This window comes from Bos grunniens, chromosome 5 (genome assembly GCF_055505025.1).
Source record: "Bos grunniens cultivar Pamir isolate PY7600 chromosome 5, Bosgru_T2T1.0, whole genome shotgun sequence".
NCBI classification, from domain to species: domain Eukaryota; kingdom Metazoa; phylum Chordata; class Mammalia; order Artiodactyla; family Bovidae; genus Bos; species Bos grunniens.
This window is the reverse complement of record NC_141169.1, coordinates 46,396,317-46,419,463: the sequence shown is the minus strand read 5'-3', so window position 1 is coordinate 46,419,463 and position 23,147 is coordinate 46,396,317. Positions and strand designations below refer to the sequence as shown.

The window sequence follows — 23,147 nt, the reverse complement described above, 5'->3', positions numbered from 1 at the left end:
GGTCAGAAGTGGTTTCTATTATCTTCAAATTTTTCCCAGCACACCTAAGATTAGTATCTGATCCATAGTCACTGCTCAACAAATGGCATCTATTTGAGGAAAAGGAGTATCAACTATCTTTTGCTAATATCCTTGGGATGAATACTTCATAGGCTAGAAAAAGGATAGAAACTTAGTCTTTCATTATATTTTTCCTAGAGCAATCTGTCTCAACATAAGATGCAGCGGGAAGCCCTGAAATGGGTAAAACCTTGGGTAATAATAATAACAACAGTAATAATACAAAACCCTAGTTTGCATATATAGCTCTTTATTCTTCCCAAATAACATTCAGTTCAGTTCAGTTCAGTCGCTCAGTCATGTCCGACTCTTTGCGACCCCGCGAATTGCAGCACGCCAGGCCTCCCTGTCCATTACCAACTCCTGGAGTTCACTCAGACTCACGTCCATTGAGTCGGTGATGCCATCCAGCCATCTCATCCTCTGTCGTCCCCTTCTCCTCCTGCCCCCAATCACTCCCAGCATCAGAATCTTTTCCAATGAGTCAACTCTTCGCATGAGGTGGCCAAAGTATTGGAGTTTCAGCTTCAGCATCAGTCCTTCCAATGAACACCTAGGACTGATCTCCTTTAAAATGGACTGGTTTATCTCTTTGCAGGCCAAGGGACTCTCAAGAGTCTTCTCCAACACCACAGTTCAAAAGCATCAATTCTTCAGCACTCAGCCTTCTTCACAGTCCAACTCTCACATCCATACATGACTACTGGAAAAACCATAGCCTTGACTAGACAGACCTTTGTTGGCAAATGAATGTCTCTGCTTTTTAACATGCTATCTAGGTTGGTCATAACTTTTCTTCCAAGGAGTAAGCGTCTTTTAATTTCATGGCTGCAATCACCATCTGCAGTGATTTTGGAGCCCCAAAAAATAAAGTCTGATACTGTTTCCACTATTTCCCCATCTATTTCCCATGAAGTGATGGGACCAGATGCCATGATCTTCGTTTTCTGAATGGGCAGCTTTAAGCCAACTTTTTCACTCTCCTCTTTCACTTTCATCAAGAGGCTTTTTAGTTCCTCTTCACTTTCTGCCATAAGGGTGGTGTCATCTGCACATCTGAGGTTATAGCCTGTGCTTCTTCCAGCCCAGTGTATCTCATGATGTACTCTGCATAGAGTTAAATAAGCAGGGTGACAATATACAGCCTTGACGTACTCCTTTTCCTATTGGGAACCAGTCTGTTGTTCCATATCCAGTTCTAACTGTTGCTTCCTGATCTACATATAGGTTTCTCAAGAGGCAGGTCAGGTGGTCTGGTATTCCCATCTCTCAGAATTTTCCACAGTTTATTGTGATCCACACAGTCAAAGGCTTTGGAGTAGTCAATAAAGCAGAAAGAGATGTTTTTCTGGAACTCTCTTGCTTTTTCCATGATCCAGCGGATGTTGGCAATTTGATCTCTGGTTCTTCTGCCTTTTCTAAAACCAGCTTGAACATCTGGAAGTTCATGGTTCACATATTGCTGAAGCCTGGCTTGGAGAATTTTGAGCATTACTTTACTAGCGTATGAGATGAGTGCAATTGTGTGGTAGTTTGAGCATTCTTTGGCATTGCCTTTCTTTGGGATTAGAATGAAAACTGACCTTTTCCAGTCCTGTGGCCACTGCTGAGTTTTCCAAATTTGCTGGCATATTGATTGCAGCACTTTCACAGCATCATCTTCCAGGATTTGAAATAGCTCAACTGGTATCCCATCACCTCCACTAGCTTTGTTCGTAGTGATGTTTCCTAAGGCTCACTTGACTTCACATTCCAGGATGTCTGGCTCTAGGTGAGTGATCACACCATCGTGATTATCTGGGTCGTGAAGATCTTTTTTGTACAGTTCTTCTGTGTATTCTTGCCACCTCTTCTTAATATCTACTGCTTCTGTTAGGTCCCTACCATTTCTGTCCTTTATGGATCCCATCTTTGCATGAAATGTTCCCTTGGTATCTCTAATTTTCTTGAAGAGATCTCTAGTCTTTCCCATTCTGTTGTTTTCCTCTATTTCTTTGCATTGATCGCTGAGGAAGGCTTTCTTATCTCTCCTTGCTATTCTTGGAACTCTGCATTCAGATGCTTATATCTTTCCTTTTCTCCTTTGTTTTTCACTTCTCTTCTTTTCACAGCTATTTGTAAGGCCTCCCCAGACAGCCATTTTGCTTTTTTGCAGTTCTTTTCCATGGGGATGGTCTCGATCCCTGTCTCCTGTACAATGTCACAAACCTCCGTCCATAGTTCATCAGGCACTCTATCTATCAGATCTAGGCCCTTAAATCTATTTCTCACTTCCACTGTATAATCATAAGGGATTTGATTTAGGACATACCTGAATAGTCTAGTGGTTTTCCCTACTTTCTTCAATTTCAGTCTGAATTTGGCAATAAGGAGTTCTTGATCTAAGCCACAGTCAGCTCCCAGTCTTGTTTTTGCTGACTGTATAGAGCTTCTCCATCTTTGGCTGCAAAGAATATCATCAATCTGATTTCAGTGTTGACCATCTGGTGATGTCCATGTGTAGTATTCTCTTGTGTTGTTGGAAGAGGGTGTTTGCTATGACCAGTGCATTCTCTTGGCAAAACTCTATTAGCCTTTGCCTTGCTTCATTCCGTATTCCAAGACCAAATTTGCCTGTTACCCCAGGTGTTTCTTGATTTCTTACTTTTGCATTCCAGTCCCCTATTATGAAAAGGACATATTTTTGGGGTGTTAGTTCTACAAGGTCTTGTAGATCTTCATAGAACTGTTCAGCTTCTTCAGCATTACTGGTCGGAGCATAGACTTGGATTACTGTGATACTGAATGGTTTGCCTTGGAAACGAACAGAGATCATTCTGTCATTTTTGAGATTGCATCCAAGTACTGCATTTCAGACTCTTCTGTTGACCATGATGGCTACTCCATTTCTTCTAAGGGATTCCTGTTCACAGTAGTAGATATAATGGTCATCTGAGTTAAATTCACCCATTCTAGTCCATTTTAGTTTGCTGATTCCTAGAATGTCGACATTCACTCTTGCCATCTCCTGTTTGACCACTTCCAGTTTGCCTTGAATCATGGACCTAACATTGCAAATTCCTATGCAATATTGCTCTTTACAGCATCGGACCTTGCTTCAACTGTTCCCAATTTAAGATGACAAGCTCAACCTCAGGGAGATTATAACTTGGCCTGCAACACAAGTCTAATAAAACACAAACCAGGATTCAAATGCAGGTTTCACAATTTCACATCTAGTGTTCTACCTACTTCAACTACTTTAAGATAATTAAAATGTTGGTAAATGCTGATGTCTGAAATAAATGGAAGAAGAATCATTCTAAAATTAGCAAGTTACTCTGTTTTCTAAACTGGTAATCTGAACTTATCTTTGTGGCAGAGAGTCCTCTCATTCTGGGAAAAGGAAAAAAGAACAAAAAACTAGAGGGGGGCTCTATGGTTACGCAAACTAGGAGTGAAACCACCTTCCCTTTCGGGAAGATCCCGTGGAGAAGAGCATGGCAACCCACTTCAGCATCCGTAACTGGAGAATCTGAGGGACAGAGGAGCCTGATGGGTTACAGTCCACTGGGCCGCAAACAGTCAGACATGACTAAAGTGACAGCACACATCACCTTTCTTGGGAAGAATAGAGTGCAGTGAAATACCTCTAAGATCCATGTGAGCTTTGTTTACTCTGTATTTACTACCTCTGTGCACTGGCCACTGTTTAGAATGAGACACTGTCGACCACATAGTAATGTCAACTGGGAGTGTCCTTTGACAAATTTTTATCCTTGTGAATTATATTTCAGAATGAAATGTTTCCTTCCCTAGAAAGCATTCTGTCTGCTCTATCACTGCAGATGGTGTCTGTAGCCATGAAATTAAAAGACCCTTGCTCCTTGGAAAAAAAGCTATGACCAACCTAGACAGCATATTAAAAAGCAGAGACATCATTTTGCCAACAAAGATCTGTAGAGTCAAAGCTATAGTTTTTCCGGTACTCATGTATGGATGTGAGAGCTGGACCATAAAGAAGGCTAAGTGCTGAAGAACTGATGCTCTCGAACTGTGGTGCTGGAGAAGACTCTTGAGAATCCCTTGGACAGCAAGGAGATCCAACTAGTCAATCCTAAAGGAAATCAATCCTGAATATTCCCTGGATTGACTGATGCTGAAGCTCCAATACTTTGGCCACCTGATGCAAAGAGCTGACTCATTGGAAAAGACCCTGAGGCTGGGAAAGATTGAAGGCAGGAGAAGAAGGGGGTGACAGAAAATGAGATGGTTGGAGGGCATCACCAATTCAATGGACATGAGCCTGAGCAAACTCTGGGAGATAGTGAAGGATAGGGAAGCCTGGCGTGCTGCAGTCCATGAAGTCACAAACAGTTACCCACAAATGACTGAACGACAACTCCTCAGGCCTCCTTACAAGGTAGGCTGTGTTGATGTTTGAGTTCTTTACAGGAGCTAGGATGTTGAGAGAAAGAGACCTACATGAGGAAGCATAGGCTTGAAGATTCCTCCTTGTTCTGAAGGAAAGGATGCTGACGGTGTATGGAGCCATTTGACCCACTGGCAGGGTCCCACTGACAACTTTATTTAGCAGGAGTCCAGAGGCCGATTCAGGTGTTCTGATGATATAGGGGATCTGGGAAGGTCCTGCTACTGCTAAGTCACTTTAGTCATGTCCGACTCCGTGCGACCCTAGAGACAACAGCCCACCAGGCCGCCCCGTCCCTGGGATTCTACAGGCAAGAACATTGGAGTGGGTTGCAATTTCCACCCTGACAAATCAAAACAGGACTTCCTTAAGCTAATGGATATTCCTAGTCATTATTGTGGACAGATATTAATTCCATTTCAGAGAGTGAGACTGGGCTGGTGGATTTAGACAGAATGTGGGAAGTCTATTTCCTATCTCCAGGGACCAAGGGGAAACCTGCAGTGTTTCTGATACTTGGGGCCTTCCTGTGGGTAGAGTGAAGGAGAGAAGCTGGTCTCTGGTAGGTGGAGGCCAACTGGAAACTAAGCAATTTCGAGAGCTCTAAGAAAAGCCACAGCTAAAAGAGGTGATTTAAATTGTGCTTATGTGTCTAATATCAGTTGTGTCATAAGAATTTATGGAAGGGCATACCTCACAGTTCAGACAGGCTAGCAAACAGGAAAGCAGGGGTCAAGAGGAGAGTGAGAGGATGTTCCCCAATAGGTGACAGGTGTGACCACAGCACCCCAGGGGCAGAGAGTTTGTGACTGCACAGGGGAGATCAGAGGACTTGACTAGGGGTGGAGGTCTTAAGACTCCACTCAATGTAGTAGAGAACGTTTAGGCAGGGGGCCACTGATTATCTAGCACTTGTGCCAAAGAAGGGGAGGTAGTTCAAACTTTCATTATTCAGGCAGTTAAACTATGATTCAACATTTAAAGGATCTCTCTATTTTGGGGTCATACTGATGAGGCCTCAGACCTGTGGGCTGAAGCCCTCTGCTCCTAACAGCCTCACCCTTCAGACTGCATGAGAATAGGCCCACTGAAAACAGATTCCAGTAACTCTGAGACAGGGTCAACAAATACTTTACAGAAGATTAAAAGTCATGTCTGAAATATTAAATTATGCCGCTGGAGTAACTGACTTACCCTCAATTGTCTCTCATTCTTAACTATTCTCTCCAAGGCCCCGGGGCTCTCTGACAGGCTCTGTTTTAAAGTCCCTGGGTCTCACCAGGATCAAAGCTCAGATTAGCCCACAGCAGCTCACACAGACCTGCTTCTCCCTCCCAGAGCAAACGGTGGCCTTCAGAATGTCCTTGAGCAGAGATCAACCACCTGAAAGAATGAAAGGACTCATTTATCCATCATATGTAAAAAGACTGTAGTCTCTTCTTCATACTCTCCATTTAATCACAATTTAGTGCACATTTCAGAATAAATGGACAAACTTTCATCTTCTATTTTGTACGTACAAAAAAATCAGGAAGAGGTATAGAAACAGCATTTGCTGAACTTTAAGCCCTAACCATTTACTTCTATTTAAATGGCACTGACTCCTTGGTATTAATAGCATTTCATGGTTAATGGTGTAGACTTGATTCAGACCTGGGTTTGAATGTCATGCTCTACTAAGGATGCCCTAGTATCCTCAGGATAGTTACTTCTGCCCTGATTGGAAAATGGACATGATAATAGCACCTGCCTCAGACGGTGGTTGTAGGAACAACTTATTTAATGCATGTAAAGACTTAGAAAAACACCTGGCATACAGTAAGTGCTCAACAAATATTACTATCCCTATTTCAACATCTCTAAAATATTGCTGAAATCAGATGCTAACAGGGTATCTTGAAAGACAGACTTAAGAAATAACTAGTTAGATTCTTAACAGTACCTTAATTGTGTTTTGACTTCATCACTTGCCACTTCCATTTATTGCTTTTTTGGCAGAATGCTGGAAAAGCAACCACAGTGTACTCTAACACCCACACCCCTGCAGCTCTCTAAATCAGACGTTCTTAAATGAGTCAGCACACACCCAAGCATCTTGGTCATTCATCTGATGTACACAGGTTGCAAGTTCCCAAGCAGACTCTGGCTGCTGCTCCAGTAAACATTTGCTGGCAGCACGACAAGGATGCACTGGGGGTTGGGGGAGGTTTACATAAGTATGTCCCTCCCCAGGATTCAGGATTTGTCATGTACAGAAACTGAGCTGATGGCTGCATGGTCCCTGTGTCTGCTAAAAAATAAGCTGCAGAGGCAAGGGTGGTGCACGAATCTTTGCCCGAGCTGCCTAGAGGAAGCATCTTCTGCCCACATTCTGCCTCGCTGTAACCAGCGTTCCAAGTCCCACAGCTTCATGACCACCAACTTCACACAATTAGCTGAGCTATATACAAAATTGTTTCTGTCTGCTCCTCCCTATATTTTTCACCTTGAACATGACACAACAAAACTGTGAACAAAGATATGTGACGAGAGTGCTGGGAAAGCCATGGGAAATTTTTTGATGGAAAATCAGAAGATCTAACTTATATTCCTTGGGCATGTTACTTACCTCCCAGCACAGCAATCTTCTCACAAGTAAAATGAAAATAGAAAGTAGTCCATCTACTGCACATGGATCCTAATTTCTGGTACTTTGAAAAGTTCAAAACAAAATGAAAGAAAACTCCAATGCTAGAGTAAAATGTAAAAATCTCAATTAATGGAAAATTCAGCTAAGAAATGGCCCTTATTTTCAAATTTGTCTGTTTTTAGCCTTTATCAAAGTTTCTCTAAAATACATTCGTCCATTGAACAAGTACATCATAATGACAATTTTTGTTTTGAGAATCTGCAATCTTGAAGTCAATCAAGGGCACTGAATAGTACATGTCTTTTGACTTGTAGTCATTTGCTATTTCAAAATAAAATTCTTGAAAAATCTCTCATCAGTGGATTTCCAGTTAAGAGTTTACATGCTGGATAATAAAGTTGTTTGTTTGTTTGTTTTTTCCTGCAATGATACTAAACTCAATTCTTGGTTTCCACATGCAAACATTATCATAAAGGAGCACCTCCATATCTGGTTACTAAGGAAAAGGTCTGGGAAGCTCAAAGGGTATGGTCCTAGGCAGGACTATAAAGTGAATAGTGATGAAATCAGGTTGCAGAATAAGTTCAGAAAATTTGACTTAAGCTTTCAAAAAGGTGCTTTTTGAAAGGAATGAATGCTAAAGACCTGCATTAGATTTCTAAAAAATAACTATGCACATCTTGCCTAAGTTGAAAAGACAGAGAAAGAGAGGTGACCATACTTAATATCAGCCACCAATATACATAATGTGCTTGCCAAAAACTAGCTCTTCCCTAGAAAGGCCACCTTACTGCACTGGATTACCCCAGCTTGAAGAGCACAGACAACCAGGTCTGTCTCTTCTTTCTCACTTCTTGATCCACCCACTGCTATCTAAGTTCTGTACTATCACCATCACCTCCCATTACCTCTGAAACTGTGACTGCCAAAGGTCACCAATGATCACAAATTGTCAAATCAGTGGACTCGTTTCCAGTCTTAGGATCTGCCCTCTTTTTGCAAATGACATCACCAACCACACCCTCACCCTCTTCCTTTGGCTTATGTAATGATGCTCTCTTGTTTCTCCTGACAGCTTGGCCACCCCTTTTACAGCCTCCTCTTCTCTTTCTGTTCTTCAGTGTTACCTGTAACTGCAGGTTCGGTCCTTAACCCACTTCTATTACCACACACACACTAGCTAGTGACCTCAACTACTTCCATGATTTCAACTACCATCTGAAAAATATTGAACTCCAGATCTATCAGTCTTATCCAGAGCCTGAGCACCAAACATAATATACCTAACATACTCTTGCCTGTGTCTTCCCACTTCTCCAGCTCTTGTATCACTCTTCCTGCTCCTATACTAATACCTTGCTAACAGAGTATCACAATCCATCGAGGGGCTCAAATTAGAGAACTCAAGGCCTCTTCAGAGTCTCCCTGTCCTTTAGTTACTACACTGAATGATTGACAAAATTTTTGCTCCTTATTTTATTTTCCAGCCACCTCTTTGTCTGTCTGCCTTGTTCTGTTCTATGATTTACATGACAACAGGAGGCATCTCTGGTTCTTATTCACCGAGGTCTAGAAAGATCATCTCTTAGGCTGCTTGCCTCAAAATACATCATTCAAAGTCTCTTTAAGGAAAACGTTCAACTTTCTATATGCTATGCTATGCTAAGTCACTTCAGATGTGTCCAACTCTGTGCGACCCCATAGACAGCAGCCCACCAGGCTCCCCCGTCCCTAGGATTCTCCAGGCAAGAACACTGGAGTGGGTTGCCATTTCCTTCTCCAGTGCATGAAAGTGAAAAGTGAAAGTGAAGTCGCTCAGTCGTGTCCGACTCCTATATACTACTCTAGAAAAAAACTTTGATCAAAACAATTGTTAAAGAAAATAAGACTAATGCAGACAGGGAAAGAATAAGGAATAACTTCCTATTCCTTGAATTTTAAGGCATCCTGTAGGAACCAAACAATATTAAGACTGTCTCAATAACAAAAGAAAAATGGTCATTATTCATTCTTTCTTTCCACAAAAATTCATTGACTATTTCGTGCTACATGTTCTTCTAAGTGTAAGCTGGCCAAGCTTGAGTAGGTTGGGTAACAGATGATAAACAACTAAATAAGTAAAAGAATATCAGATAGCAGTAAATGGTATACAGACTATAACAAAGAGTGACTTAGAAGCTACTTTAGACTGAGTAGTCAGGAAAAGTATTACTAAGGAAACACCATGTAAACTGAGAAGAGGATTATAAAAAGGAGGCAGCCATAGGAAGATGAGAAGGAAGAACATTCCATGTCACTAAAACTGCACAAAGGTCCTGAGGCACAAATAAGCTGGGCCAGTTGGAGAAATGAAAAAAGGCATGTGTGGTCGGAGTGCCATGAACCAGGGATAGAGTTGGGTATGACGTATGACAGATATCCATAAACTTCAAAACACTCTTAACAAGGGAGTTTTTACTATTCCCACTTCAAAGGTAAGGAAATAGAAATTAAGAGACTTCATGCAGTGAGAAAGGAAGACCAGATTTTTCTTTGTGGTGTATCTGATTCTAAAACATGTTACTTTCTCATGGGAAATGATTCAAGCATACTCAAGATTTGTGACATTCTGGAAATTTTCCACATCAATCTAGCCCCAAATTCTGCCCCAATTTCAGACCTGCATTGTAATGGTAATTGGTTTCCCCCAATCTTGTAAAGAAAGGAGGCTTTAAAAAGACCTGTCACATTCAACAAAGACATAAAATGTGTGACACTTGGGAAGCCCAAGTCTACAAAGTCTGATGTTTGTACTTCTTTAAAAACATGTGTGTTTTTCTGAGTACAAAAATAATATATGAATATTTAAATTAAAACAACAGACATACATAGAGGAGGAAAATATATACCATGTATCTAGTTTTTAAATTAGTATCTTCTTAAAGTGCATACTTTTATTTTGTTGTATTATTTATTATTTAATTTTCTGTGATTCTAAACATGCCCAAGGGTATTAAGGATAATACAATAACCCAGATCAAGAAATAAAATATTACCAGTTCCTTAAAAAGCTAACAACAGAACTACTATATAATCCAGAAATTCCACTGGAGGATATGTATCCAGAAAAAAATGAAACACTAATTTGAAAAGATACATGTATCCCAAAGTTCAAAGCAATATTATGCATAATAACTAAGACATGGAGGCAACCCAAGAAAATCCCATGGGCAGAGGGGCCTGGTGGGCTGCAGTCCACAGGGTCACGAAGAGTTGGCCACGACTGAGCAACTTCCCTTTCACTTTTCACTTTCATGCACTGGAGAAGGAAATGGCAACCCACTCCAGTGTTCTTGCCTGGAGAATCCCAGGGACGGGGGAGCCTGGTGGGCTGCCGTCTATGGGGTCACACAGAGTGAAGCAACTTAGCCCCAGCAGCAGCAAGTATCCATCAAAAGACAAGTGGATTAAGAAGATATACGATTTATACATACTATGGAATATTCCTCACCATAAAAAAGAAATGAAATACTGTCATTTGCAGCATCCTGGATGGACCTAGAGAATATTATGTTTTGTGAAATAAGTCAGAGAAAGAAAATACTGTATGATATCACTTATATGTAGAATCTTAAAAATAATACAAATAAATTGAAATAGAAACAGACTCAAAGATATAGAAAACAAACTTGTTATCAAAGAGGTAATGTGGGGAAGAAGAGAAAAATTACAGGCATAGGATTAACAGATACTAACAACTATACATAAAATATACAAGCAACAAGCATTTACTATAAAGCACAAGGAATTATACCTATTATTTTGTAATAACCTATAATGGAATATCATCTGCAAAAATACTGAACCGCTATTCTATACACCTGAAACTAACACAATATTATAAGTAAACTATACTTCAATATAAAAAAGAGACACTGATGTATAGAACAGTCTTTTGGACTCTGTGGGAGAGGGAGAGGGTGGGATGATTTGGGAGAATGGCATTGAAATACGTATAATATCATATATGGAACGAGTCGCCAGTCCAAGTTCGATGCACGATACTGGATGCTTGGGGCTGGTGCACTGGGACGACCCAGAGGGATGGTATGGGCAGGGAGGAGGGAGGAGGATTCAGGATGGGGAACACATGTATACCTGTGGCGGATTCATTTCAATATTTGGCAAAACCAATACAATATTGTAAAGTTTAAAAATAAAATAAAATTTTTTTAAAAAGGCAAAAAAAAAAGAATTTGAGAAAGAAAAGAAATAGAATATTATCAATATAATAAAGGCTTTTTTAAATTCTCATCTCCATTTGAACTTCTTCCTTCCCAGCAGAGATAATCACTAGCTTCAATTTGGTGTTTGTTACTCCATGCACATTTTCATACTTGTAGTCATCTACATATACTTTTTCTCAAATGGAAGAAGAACTGAAGTGGAACAATTGATAAATTGGTGAAGGGCAAGTGAGAGCTAGTGGAACGGATTTTGGGGGTCCCAAAAGTTGGGGAAATAAGCACCATCTAGGCAACCCACTCCAGCGTTCTTGCCTGGAGAATCCTGGGTATGGGGGAGTCTGGTGGGCTGCCGTCTCTGGGGTCGCACAGAGTCTGACACGACTGAAGCAACTGAGCAGGAGGCACTTTCTCCATAAGGACCACTGGGTGTTCACAGGAAACACTAAAATTGTGCGTTCTGGAACTCTTGTACATTGCTGCTGAGAATGCAAAGTAAAGCCACTCCAGGAAATAATCTGGCCAATTTCTTATAAAATTAAACTCACTCAAACTCTTATCACCCAACAAGCCACTCTTAGGGATTTCCCAAGAAAAATGAATGCTATCTTCCTATAAAATCTGTATGCAAGTATACCTGCTTTATTCATAACCACCCAAAGGTGGAATCAACCCAAAGACCCTTTACTGATGAATAGGTAAACAAGCTATGGTACATGTATTCAATGGAATTGCATTTAGCAACAAAAAGCAATAAACTATTGACTCCACATAACAACAACAACATGGACAAATCTCAAATGCATTTTGCTAAGTGAAAAAAGTCAGGCTGAAAAGGCTATATGAGTGAGTGAGTGAGTGAAAGTCACTTAGTCGAGTCAGACTCTTTGTGACCCCATGGACTATACAGTCCATGGAATTCTCTAGGCCAGAATACTGGCCTTCCCTTATTTATTCTTTCTTGAAGTATAATTCCCTTCTCCAGGAGATCTTCCCAACACAGGGATCAAACCCAGGTCTCCTGCATTGCAGGCAGATTCTTTATCAGCTGAGCCACAAGGGAAGCCTGAAAAGGCTATATACTTAGTTACAATTTCATTTTTATAATGCTCTGGAACCATAGGGATGGGAAACAGATAGTGGTTGCCAGGCATTAAAGAATGAGTGGGGGATCTGATTACAAAAGGGCAACACAGGAAATCCAGGGGCTAAGTGAAAGAGAATGGAAACGTAGAGGACATACAATGCTACACATTTGGCAAAACCCATAGAACTGTACACCCCTGAGAATATATTAAGTTTGCCCTCCATAAACTAAACAGAATCAGTCAGGATGTGGGGAAATATGGAATGTAGACTGTATGTATTACAAATGAAAAACACTGAAGGAGGGTGGAGTAAAAAGGAGCTTATCTAATTAACTTTGGAAAACAGCATTTTGACCAGATATTATAAGATTCAAAGGAAAAAAAATTTAAACACTGTTGAAAAGTTTGTTCCTCACAGGGTATGGGGTTTCAATTCTAAAACTACTTTATCTGTATATTAGCTTTGAACATAAACATAAACACATTACAGATAATGAAAGCAAGATTTCTTACCATTGTAAAAAAAAAGTTAGAAATAAGGAAAGTGTTAAGGCTAAAATATGACTCATGGTATTATTTTTAATATACATTCAGATAGATACAGAAAAATACATGTATATATATGCATGAGTAAGTGTACCTACATATATTCCCTACTTCTATTCATTAAGAGAAACTAGAAACACTGATACCTCAGTAGCAATTAGCACACCTAGTACTGAGATCTTGGTTTCTATACATCATTCTTCAAGAGAAGGGATGTAACCCTAGTTGATTCCACTGTTGTTATAGAGAAAATATAAATGATAGTGGAGCATCTTGCAGTGCCAGAAAGTAAGGAAGTGGTAATAAATTAAATTAAATTAATAAATAAAGCCATGTTGAAAAAGAACAGTAGGAGACAACCTGAAAGAGCGCCCGATGGCCAAAATTAAAACAGCAATAGGAACAAAATAAATTATGACACTATTAGATTATAACTGATATTAATATATATTTTTTAACTTAGTTATATATTAACATCAGTATAGATTCACAATTTTTTTTTGGGGGGGGGGGGAGTTGTAAAGACACTTGCTCCTTGGAAGGAAAGCTAGGAGAAATAGACAATGTATTAAAAAGCAGAGACATCACTTTGCCATTGAAGGTCCATATAGTCAAAGCTAGGGCTTCCCTTGTGGCTCAGCAGGTAAAGAATCTGCCTGCAATGCGGGAGACCTGGGTTCGATCCCTGGGTTGGGAAGATCCCCTGGAGAAGGAAAAGGCTACCCACTCTAGTATTCTGGCCTGGAGAATTCCATGGACTGTATAGTCCGTGGGGTCACAAAGAGTCTGACACGACTGAGCAACTTTCACTTACTTCCATGCTTTTTCCAGTACTCATGTACGTGAGAGTTGGACCAAGAAGGCTGAGTGCCAAAGAAATGATGCTTTCGATTTGTGGTGCTAGAAAAGACTCTTGAGAGTCTCTTGAGTGGCAAGAAGATCAAACCTGTCAGTCCTAAAGGAAATCAACACTGAATATTCATGGAAGGACTGATGCTGAAGTTGAAGCTCCAATACTTTGGCCACGTGATGAGAAGAGGCAACTCACTGGAAAAGACCCTGATGCTGGGAAAGATTGAAGGCAAAAAGAGAAGCGGGTGGCAGAGGATGAGATGGTTAGACAGCATCACCAACTCAATGGACATGAATTTCAGCAAACTCCAGGAGACAATGAAGGACAGATGAGTGTGGCATGCTATATGTAGTCCATGGATCCACAAAGAGTTGGACCCAACTTGGCAACTGAAGAACAACAAAATTAATAAATGGGAAAGAGGGGCAACTCTCTGGTAGAAAAGAATTTTAAGTAACAAATAACAAAAAAGGAATATGAGAAATAAAGCATCACTAGAAAAGAACATCATAGTAATATTTATCACAAGGCAACATCCACTGATAGAAGGTAAAAATAAGTGAATCATAAAAGTACTGCATGACAGGTAGTTTTAACATGAAATCAATACTGACAACTTTGAAAGTTTTTCTCTAAGTAGCTATTAAAGCACAGTATTATTTATTGGCACTTAAAGTATTAATAATATTACTAACTTTCCTTGAGCAAATAATATATTCTAACCACCATTTATATATGCTAACTCATGTAATTTTCCCAGCAAACTCATCCCATTTAACAAATGAGAAGGATATTAGATAGCTTTCCCAAATTTACGTGGTTAGTAAATGATGCATCTGTAATTTAAAACCAGAACTTAGCTGATAAATAACTAGATGATTGGAGAAGGAAATGGCAACCCACTCCAGTATTCTTGCCTGGGAAATCCCATGGACAGAGGTACCTGGTGGCCTACAGTCCAGTGGGTCACAAAAGTTGGACACGACTTTGTGACTCAATCACCACCTCCAACTAGATGAAAGATTGATAAATAGATGATAGATATTAAATGCCATACATATATAAAAGTGATAATGTACAGAGACATGTATGTAATATATCTTTATCTAGTTGTTTATTATTAACTAGAGTCAAAATAAAATCAACCCCCCAAAGAAAACACCAAGTGTTGAACTACAAAGGAGGAAAACGGGGAAATATTGGGACATCACATCTGGCTTGAGTTTTGTCTTTATTTTCTTTGAATAGAGAAAAGATGGGACCAGTGAGATGATATGGGAACAATCGAAAACTAAGCTCTACCTATGTGTCTTTCAAAAGTAAGAGCAGCAAGCATGCTTTTCATCTGTCAGGGGACTCAAATATTTTGCTTTGAGGGTGGTTATTCTTTTTGGAAAACTGGAAGTATCATAGAAGTTTCAGGGTGGCAAAGCTGCTGAGAAGCAAGCTGACATGTGGAGGTTCGTTTCATGGAGAGATCTCTGCTCTCCCCTAAGGTTTCTGGGAAGGCTGGCAGCTGGAGCCACAGTTATTATCAACTATACAGCCTCTGAGCCATCCATGTGCATAAGCTGCTATCCTGATAAAATATTTCTTGTGGAATATCTTCAGAGATTAAGAAGACGTCTTTCTGAGTTACATTTAATAGAGATAAAGCTCAGTTTAGGGATGAAAGAGGAGTCATAACTTAAAATTTCACTTCAAACATATTTTGTTTTCTAACAGGACAATAATAATTTTATTTCATGTCAAATAAATACATACACACACAATAGAATTGACAGGCTATTTGAAGAAATTATTCTAATCTTATTAGGTATAATAATAGAATTGTGGTTATGTTACAGAAAAGACTTCTTACATTTTAAAGATACATACTTACAATTAAATGATATCATTGCTGGGATTTGTGTCAAAATATTATGGGAGGGAAGACAGGGGAGAGTATAGATAAAACAAGATTGGCTAGGAGTTCATCACTGTTGAAGTAGAATAATGAGTTCTTAAGCGCTCAAAACACTATACTGTCTACTTCCGTAAATATCTGAGAGTTTTTATAACAAAAAGCTTTTAAAAATACAAATTTGTCTATTACAACTGGGTATAAGTGATATCAAAGAAACCTCAAATCACACTCCAAAAAACAGTACTGGTGGAGGAAAGATGGGGTAGAGATCACTTAGAACCACTCAACTTTGAAACCAGAGAGCCAAGAGAAATAGTAACAATCCTATTAAAAATTAGGCAACACAATTTTTTAACATTAATATGTAATAAAGAAAGAAATATGAGGTAAACATATATCTTACCTTTAAAATAATGAAATTTGTTGACAAGGCCTGTAAGCGCAGGTTGAGGCGGCTCCGCGTGAGGCGATCGAAAACTGCCCGAAACCCGCGAGAACTGGACTACTGAGCCTGCTTTTGCAAGATGGCGCCCCCGCCAACACCTGCGCGAAGGAGAGGAGCGAGGTGAATCGTCCCTCATTCCGCCCGTCGTGAACAGCGCTGTACTCCTGTGAAGCTTGCTGCGCCGTTGCTGTGCCGTAAACCCGACTTTTGTTACCTGGTGGGGAAAACACTGACATATTGGACTAGGTTGTGCACGAACCAAGGCAATTTATGTGAAGCTCTGGCTTTACTCCCCAGTGTAACTATCAGCATTAGAATCTGTCACACATAGAACATACTGTTAACTTACAGGAATATTGTAAAATTTCTAATTTAATGTATTACCCTTAGACTCACCTCTTTCCTCAGTAACTATTTTCTGGTCCAATCGATTTCTAATGTATTTTAAAATACGTTCAAATGAAAATAAAAGTTCTAACAGTATCAAAAGATACTGAGAGTAAAAGTCTCTTTTTCCTGGGTCCCCTAATTTCTACCTAGTTTCACTCCCCAAAGAAAATCACTTTTAATTATTTATTAGTTATTCTACATAAATGCTCATTGATTCGTCAACAGGAATTACAGATTCCTTGATGTGAAAGATGAAGATGTTTATCCACCTTTGTTCCCTCCTCCTCAAAATTTTTCTTGGTAATACTAATTTATACTCTTTTTTTCAAGCCAGCCTGGCAGCCCACAGTTTTTCTACTTCTTTCATTAGTTATACAGTATTCATATTTTTAAATGACAGAAATATTTCTTTATCCATCTTTGATTCCCAGTTGTAAAATAAGACAACTCACATTGCTTCCCTCTGCTATTCAGCTTGTTATCTAAAACTCCACCATTGTCAAGGCTTATAAGATTTATAGTCTAATACAGTAAATCAGTTTTTCAGAAGTTTGTCCATAGCTTGTTTCCAGCCCATGTTCAAAATATTACAGCCCTTTTCTTCTGGCATCTCTTTAATTTTATTTTTAATTTCAGCATTTAACTTTGTAAATACAATTTCAAAATTTTTTTTAATTTTATAATACCTTCTCCTATTCTAAGAGTACTAATTAAAAATGGGTAAAGCGGCACCTGGAATCATTTCTTCTGTGTCATCAACTTGGTCTTTATTTGTATTCCTCATTTCCCCCAAACAATTAGAATTCCTCCTATATTTTCAAATTTACAACTGGGGAACCAGGTAGATCAATATAAGTAATTGGCATATGTTCCTCTATAGGGGCCAACACTCAGAAGGTTTTTCTGTAAAATTTGCCAGTTCTAAGTGCTTTGTGTGAGGGCAGGTGTGTCCTTTAAATGCCCTTAATTTAGGTGTCTAGACTGAGAGGCAGGCCGAATGCTCCTAAACACTAAATGTCATCTTCCATACATCTCTCATCCCAAGGTCTCTCACACAGGTTATTTGACAGAATATTATCCAGATTCAGCAAAGGGACAAACCATCCAGCATTTCCATGATAGGCAGAGGTTGATTTGTTCTCCTCACAGCTTTCAGTTATTCTCTGATTTCTGATCTACCTCCCATTCCTGTTTTTTCACAAGTGCGGGGGGTGGGGGCAAACTTCTACCACTCTACCACCCACACTGTAGCCTTTCCTGTGTTCTGGGCTACATCTTTTTTGATCTGATTTATCTCATTATGATTCTACCTACTTTCCATCAGAAACTTGTCAAAATCTCACATCTTCTGATGTCTTTTTCTCACTTTATTAGCGTTGTCATGAATTGAATAAACTCTCATTCTGGAAGGCAAATGTGGTGATCTGTCAGATCCAAAAGCTGACAGCATTTACTCTATCTTCCAAGTACTCCAGTGAAATTGAATTAGGATCGTGGTTACTAGGTGTTGGGCTGTACCCCAAAGGCCTGCAAGTGTTGGAGCTGCCCTGACTTGAGACTGAAGAAAGAACCTGGAGAGCAACAGAGACATCATCACTGGTTTATTGAACAGGAGGTCTGGAGCAACACCCCACCATGTGCAGCAGCCAGCGGGCAGGACAGGACAGCAGTCTTTGCTAGGAGGCTACTGTTTATAGGGGGAATTGACATCAGTTGGGCTTATCAGTTAGCAGGGACTAATTAAGTCCTGTAATTAAGAGGACTGGAGAGTCATGTGAGTGAAGCAGGGACAGGTTGAGTAGAGAATGTACAGAGAGCAAGAAAACAGCCATCTTAAATAGAGAAACAAGTCTGAAGTTATCTACACATAAGAGATAGTGGTGGGAAAACTGAATGTTTGACCTTGAAATTAGCAGAAGTTACCAGCTGTTGGCAGTGACAAGGTCTGAGTGTAGCTGTAAGTGACTGAGATGGGATGAAGGACAAGAGCATCAGGAGAGACAAAGGTAAGAAATGAGGCAATGAGAAATAAAGAGGATGCCTACCTCCTCCTCCTTCAGCTCAGAGTACAAGGGCTGTGAGAGAGAAGAGTCACCTTTTTAGTCAGTTTCACGGAAGAGGTATCATCAACAGAAAGCCTAGTTTCAGTTAGAAAGCAAGAGAACGTTTATAGAGGGGGCTGATGATACAGGGGATGTTTTTGATGATTCACCTCAGGTTCTATAGGGCACAGAGAAGGGACTCCAGGAAGAGGGGAAGGATGGGACACAGGATAAGAAAGAAGAAAGAGATCTCAGAGACTTACAGCAGTTAGTACAGAGACGTACTGAGAAACCCAAAAAGATATCATTATTTCTTTTTATTACTTAGCCATAAAAAAGAATGAAATTCTGCCTTTGTGACATCTTGAATGGATATAGAGTATATTATGTTTAGTGAAATAAATCAGACAGAAAAAGACAATTGCTGTATATAATCACTCATGTGGAAAGTCAGAAATAAAACAAATGACTATAAGAAAACAGAAACAGACTCACAGATCTAGAGAACAAACTAGTGGTTACCAGTGGGGAAGTAGGAGGGGAGAAATAGGAGTAGGGGATTAAGAGACCCAAACTACTATGTATAAAATAAATAAGCAAAAAGGATATGTCATATAGCCCAGGGACCTATAGCCATTGTTTTGTAATAACTTTAAATGGAATATAATTTATAAAAATGTCAAATCACTATACTGTACACCTGAAACTAATATTGTAAATCAACTCTATGTCAATTAAAAAAGATATCTGTTATTTCTCCTTCCTTTTTACTGTTGTACATGTTGTTCTATCTGGCTGCATAACTCTGGTACCAGCAGAAGGGAAACATGATGCTTTGTTATCAAGCACTCACATAAATTGCAAAAAAATAAGCAAACTTTCCACTGAGCTTCCAGTTTACATAAGATCTACCCCAACTTAACAGGAAGGGATTCTTCAGTCTCAAGTTTTAAAGCCACTTCAAGTGGCAGCCCCTCCTATGGCCCCTTCCCTTTCCCAACACTCTCTTCTCTTCCATCTGGGTCCTGCCTGTTGTTTATTTCCCTCCAGGTGGCACTAGTGGTAAAGAATCTGTCTGCCAATGCAGGAGACACAAGAGACGTGGGATCGATCCCTGAGTCGGGAAGCTCGCCTGGAGTAGAAACTGGCAACCCACTCCAGTATTCTTGCCTGGAAATTTTCATGGACAAAACAGCCTGGTGGGCTACAGTCCATGGAGTCAAAAAGAGTCGGACACAACTGAGCACAAGTGAGGGCAGTTATAGAAGGAGCTGTAGTAATATAAGCAGACTTTTTCTACTACCCAAAATCACCTTTTGTCTTAATCAGTTGGGGCTACTAAAACAAAATACCATAGACCAAGTAGCATATAAGCAATAAAAAATTATTTCTCACATTTCTGGAGCCCGAGAAGTCCAAGATCAATGTGCCAGAGATTTGGTGTCTAGTGAGAGCTTCCTTTCTGGTTCATAGACACCGTCTTTTTGCTACAAACTCACAGTGGGAAGGGTGGGGGATCTCTCTGAGGTGTCTTTCATAAAGGCACTCATCCTGAGGGCAGAGCCCTTATGACCTGATCACCTCCCAAACGCCCTGCCTCCAAACGCCGTCACATTGCCAGTTATGATTTCAAAGTAAGAATTTTGGAGGGACATAAATGTTCAGTCTACAGAGCAGAGCCTTCCTCTTTGACATTCTCTCTTAAATTTTATTATGATGCTACAAGAGTCTGTCTCTGTTATTAACTTGAGTTGCCATAAAAATGCCCTTTTATTTTCCCAGCTTTGGGATGTGTCAGATTCTAGGAAGGGAGGAAAACAAAATCTTCCATCCTATACTGTTAGGTTCTTAGTCCTTGCCTCACCTAATTAACTCAGGCACCATATCTTCCAGTAGCACCCTGTTTGCATCACCATCATACCATTTTGTAATCTTGCAGTTACATGGCTTTGTTAACCTTTTTATTAGATTAGAAATTACTTCATGGCAGGGATCACCTCTTAGGAGTATTGATATACCACAATGCTTAGTTATATAGATGCTTAATCAAATTTTTGTTGAATAGAAATGAAATGAAATGAAAACCTAGTTCATTTTTTTAGAAGCCTAAATCCATTTGTGGCGTGATGGTGGCAGTAATTGAATTTAACAATAAAGTCCTTTAAAATGATACTGAGGTGTGTGCTGAAAAAAAAAAAAGATAATACTCTGATTAAGATCAAAACTTTTTTTCCCCAAGAACTATATTAGTGAAACAGACTGGGACCTGGGACACTTTTCTGCAGTCCTTGCACCTGGACAAACATCTCCCCAAGCAATAGAATACAAAGAAACTACAAAGGATTAAAATAACTCCATGCAAATTATGAGCAACAAGATACCAAAAGGCCAACACTCAACTGCCACTTGTGAGGAGCCAGGAGCAAAAGCAGAGTACTCTGCACACAGCACCACCAAGGGGGTGGACAGACCACCTAAGCCACGCCTCTGGCCCACTCACCAATCCATCCCCATCCTCACCCCATTTAAGGAACCAACTTGCCCCTGATGATCTCATTAACAAGGGAAACTGCCATTTGGTTTTGCTTCCTTGCCTGAACTTCTCCTCTGGTCTCATCAATTTCTATTGATTAAAAAGTCTAAGAACTCAGGTTATTAACCACATGAAGATGGGGTTGGTGCTGTATAACTGTTTTACAAGGAAGAATTTAGTTAAGGGAGAAATCTTGAGGTCCTTTATTTCCTGAAAGAAAACTGGAATAACTATTTTTATCATCCTACTTTATGACATCTCTGTCATTCTCTCAGGTCTTTGTTATCTTTTACAAGAAAACAGCAGTCATACTGAGTCTTATCGATACTATCCCTTCTGAGAGTGAGGGAAAATTTCCTTAGGAGAAAAGCTGAGACAGCTGGATGACAATGATCTATAAATAAAAGAGGCTGATAATAAATGCAGCTCTCCCAGAATAATGTTACAGATTAACACTTGGACTGCAAAGAGATCAAATCAGTCATTCCTAAAGGAAATCAGTCCTGAATATTCATTGGAAGGACTGATGCTGAAGCTGAAGCTCCAATACTTTGACCACCAGATGCAAAGAACTGACTCATTGGAAAAGACCCTGATGCTGGGAAAGGAGAAGGGGATAACTGAGGATGAGATGGTTGGATGGCATTACTGAGTCGATGGACATGAGTTTGAGCAAGCTTTGGGAGTTGGTGATGGACAGGGAAGCCTGGTGTGCTGCAGTCCATGGGGTCAGAAAGAATCTGACATGACTGAGTGACTGAACTGAACTGAACTTTTGAACTATCAGTGAATTTTGTAGGAGGCCTTATATTATACACTTGCTTGACTGCTTTCCCATTAAATTAGGAGTTCTACCAGGATAGGAATCAGCTCTTAGAAGTCTCAAGATCATCAGTGCAGATAACAGTGGTTACATGTGAAAGTGAGAGTGAAAGTTGCTCAATTGTGTCCGATTCTTTGCAAACCCATGGACTATACAATCCATGGAATTCTCTAGGCCAGAATACTGGAGTGGGTAGTCTTTTCCTTCTCCAGGGGCTCTTCCCAACCCAGGGATCGAACCCAGGTCTCCCGCATTGCAGGTGAATTCTTTACCAGCTGAGTCAGAAGGGAAGCCCAAGAATACCGGAGTGGGTAGCCGTTTATCCCTTCTCCAGCAGGATCTTCCTAACCCAGGGATCGAACCAGGGTCTCCTGCATTGCAGGCAGATTCTTTACCAACTGAGCTATGAGGGAAGCTTGTTTACATAGGTGCTCAATAAACTTTCATTGAATGGTTGAAAAACAAATTCACTTTCTTAGGGGCCTAAAACTAGTTGTGGGAGGATGGTGTTAGTAACTGGATTTGATGAAACTAAATTTGTAGAAGTTCCCAAAGTGTTTCATCTTTGTGGTGGGATTGCTCTGGGTTATGTCCCTCTTAAGATTTCCTTTTTTTCCTAAAATGAATCTTTCTACAGTGTTCACTATACTCCCACTTGAATACACATTGGGGTGTTTGTTTGTGAAATATCTTCCCACACTATTATGTGGCACAAGAAATGTATGAGAAATTGTTTCTGTGTCTGTAAAACTGGTAATCCATTTGAGAAATAAAATGGAGACTAGCACAAGAAAGCATTAAATGAAATACATTAGGCCAGGCCTTTCATTTAAAATTCTTGCCATAAAGATCTCACAGCTTTGGAGAAGAGCAGACTGATTGGTCACTGGTGCCCTGTGATTAATGCGATGTGCAAAAGTGCTCTGGCTGCCGCTCCAGGACATGAAGCACCTCCCTTAGTATTTGATTCATTAAACTGACATTGACACTCAGGGATATTCTTTAAAAATATCGATATCTCTAGGATAAGTCACTTAAAGGCCTGTATTCAATCTGGCTAAATTGCCTATCAGATTTCTTCCAGCTGAGCAAGCCAGGTAGGGCATCACAGACAAGTGAAGTTGTGATGGGAGAAACCAGGAGGGTGCTCTCTAGGCAAGAGGCCTTGTGGACAAAGGGCAGCCCTAAGTGAACCATC

The 23,147-nt window shown here is 40.0% G+C and overlaps 1 long non-coding RNA gene across 1 annotated transcript; it reads right to left on the bottom strand.

The window, feature by feature from the left end:
* Positions 1-2,162: 2,162 nt before the first annotated feature.
* LOC147371877 (uncharacterized) lies at positions 2,163-16,392 on the bottom strand. The gene is made up of 2 exons (XR_015163810.1): positions 16,120-16,392; positions 2,163-5,854 (listed from the first exon to the last, which is right to left on the bottom strand). It is a non-coding gene; the product is annotated as an uncharacterized LOC147371877 (long non-coding RNA).
* Between the last annotated feature and the right edge of the window lie 6,755 nt (positions 16,393-23,147).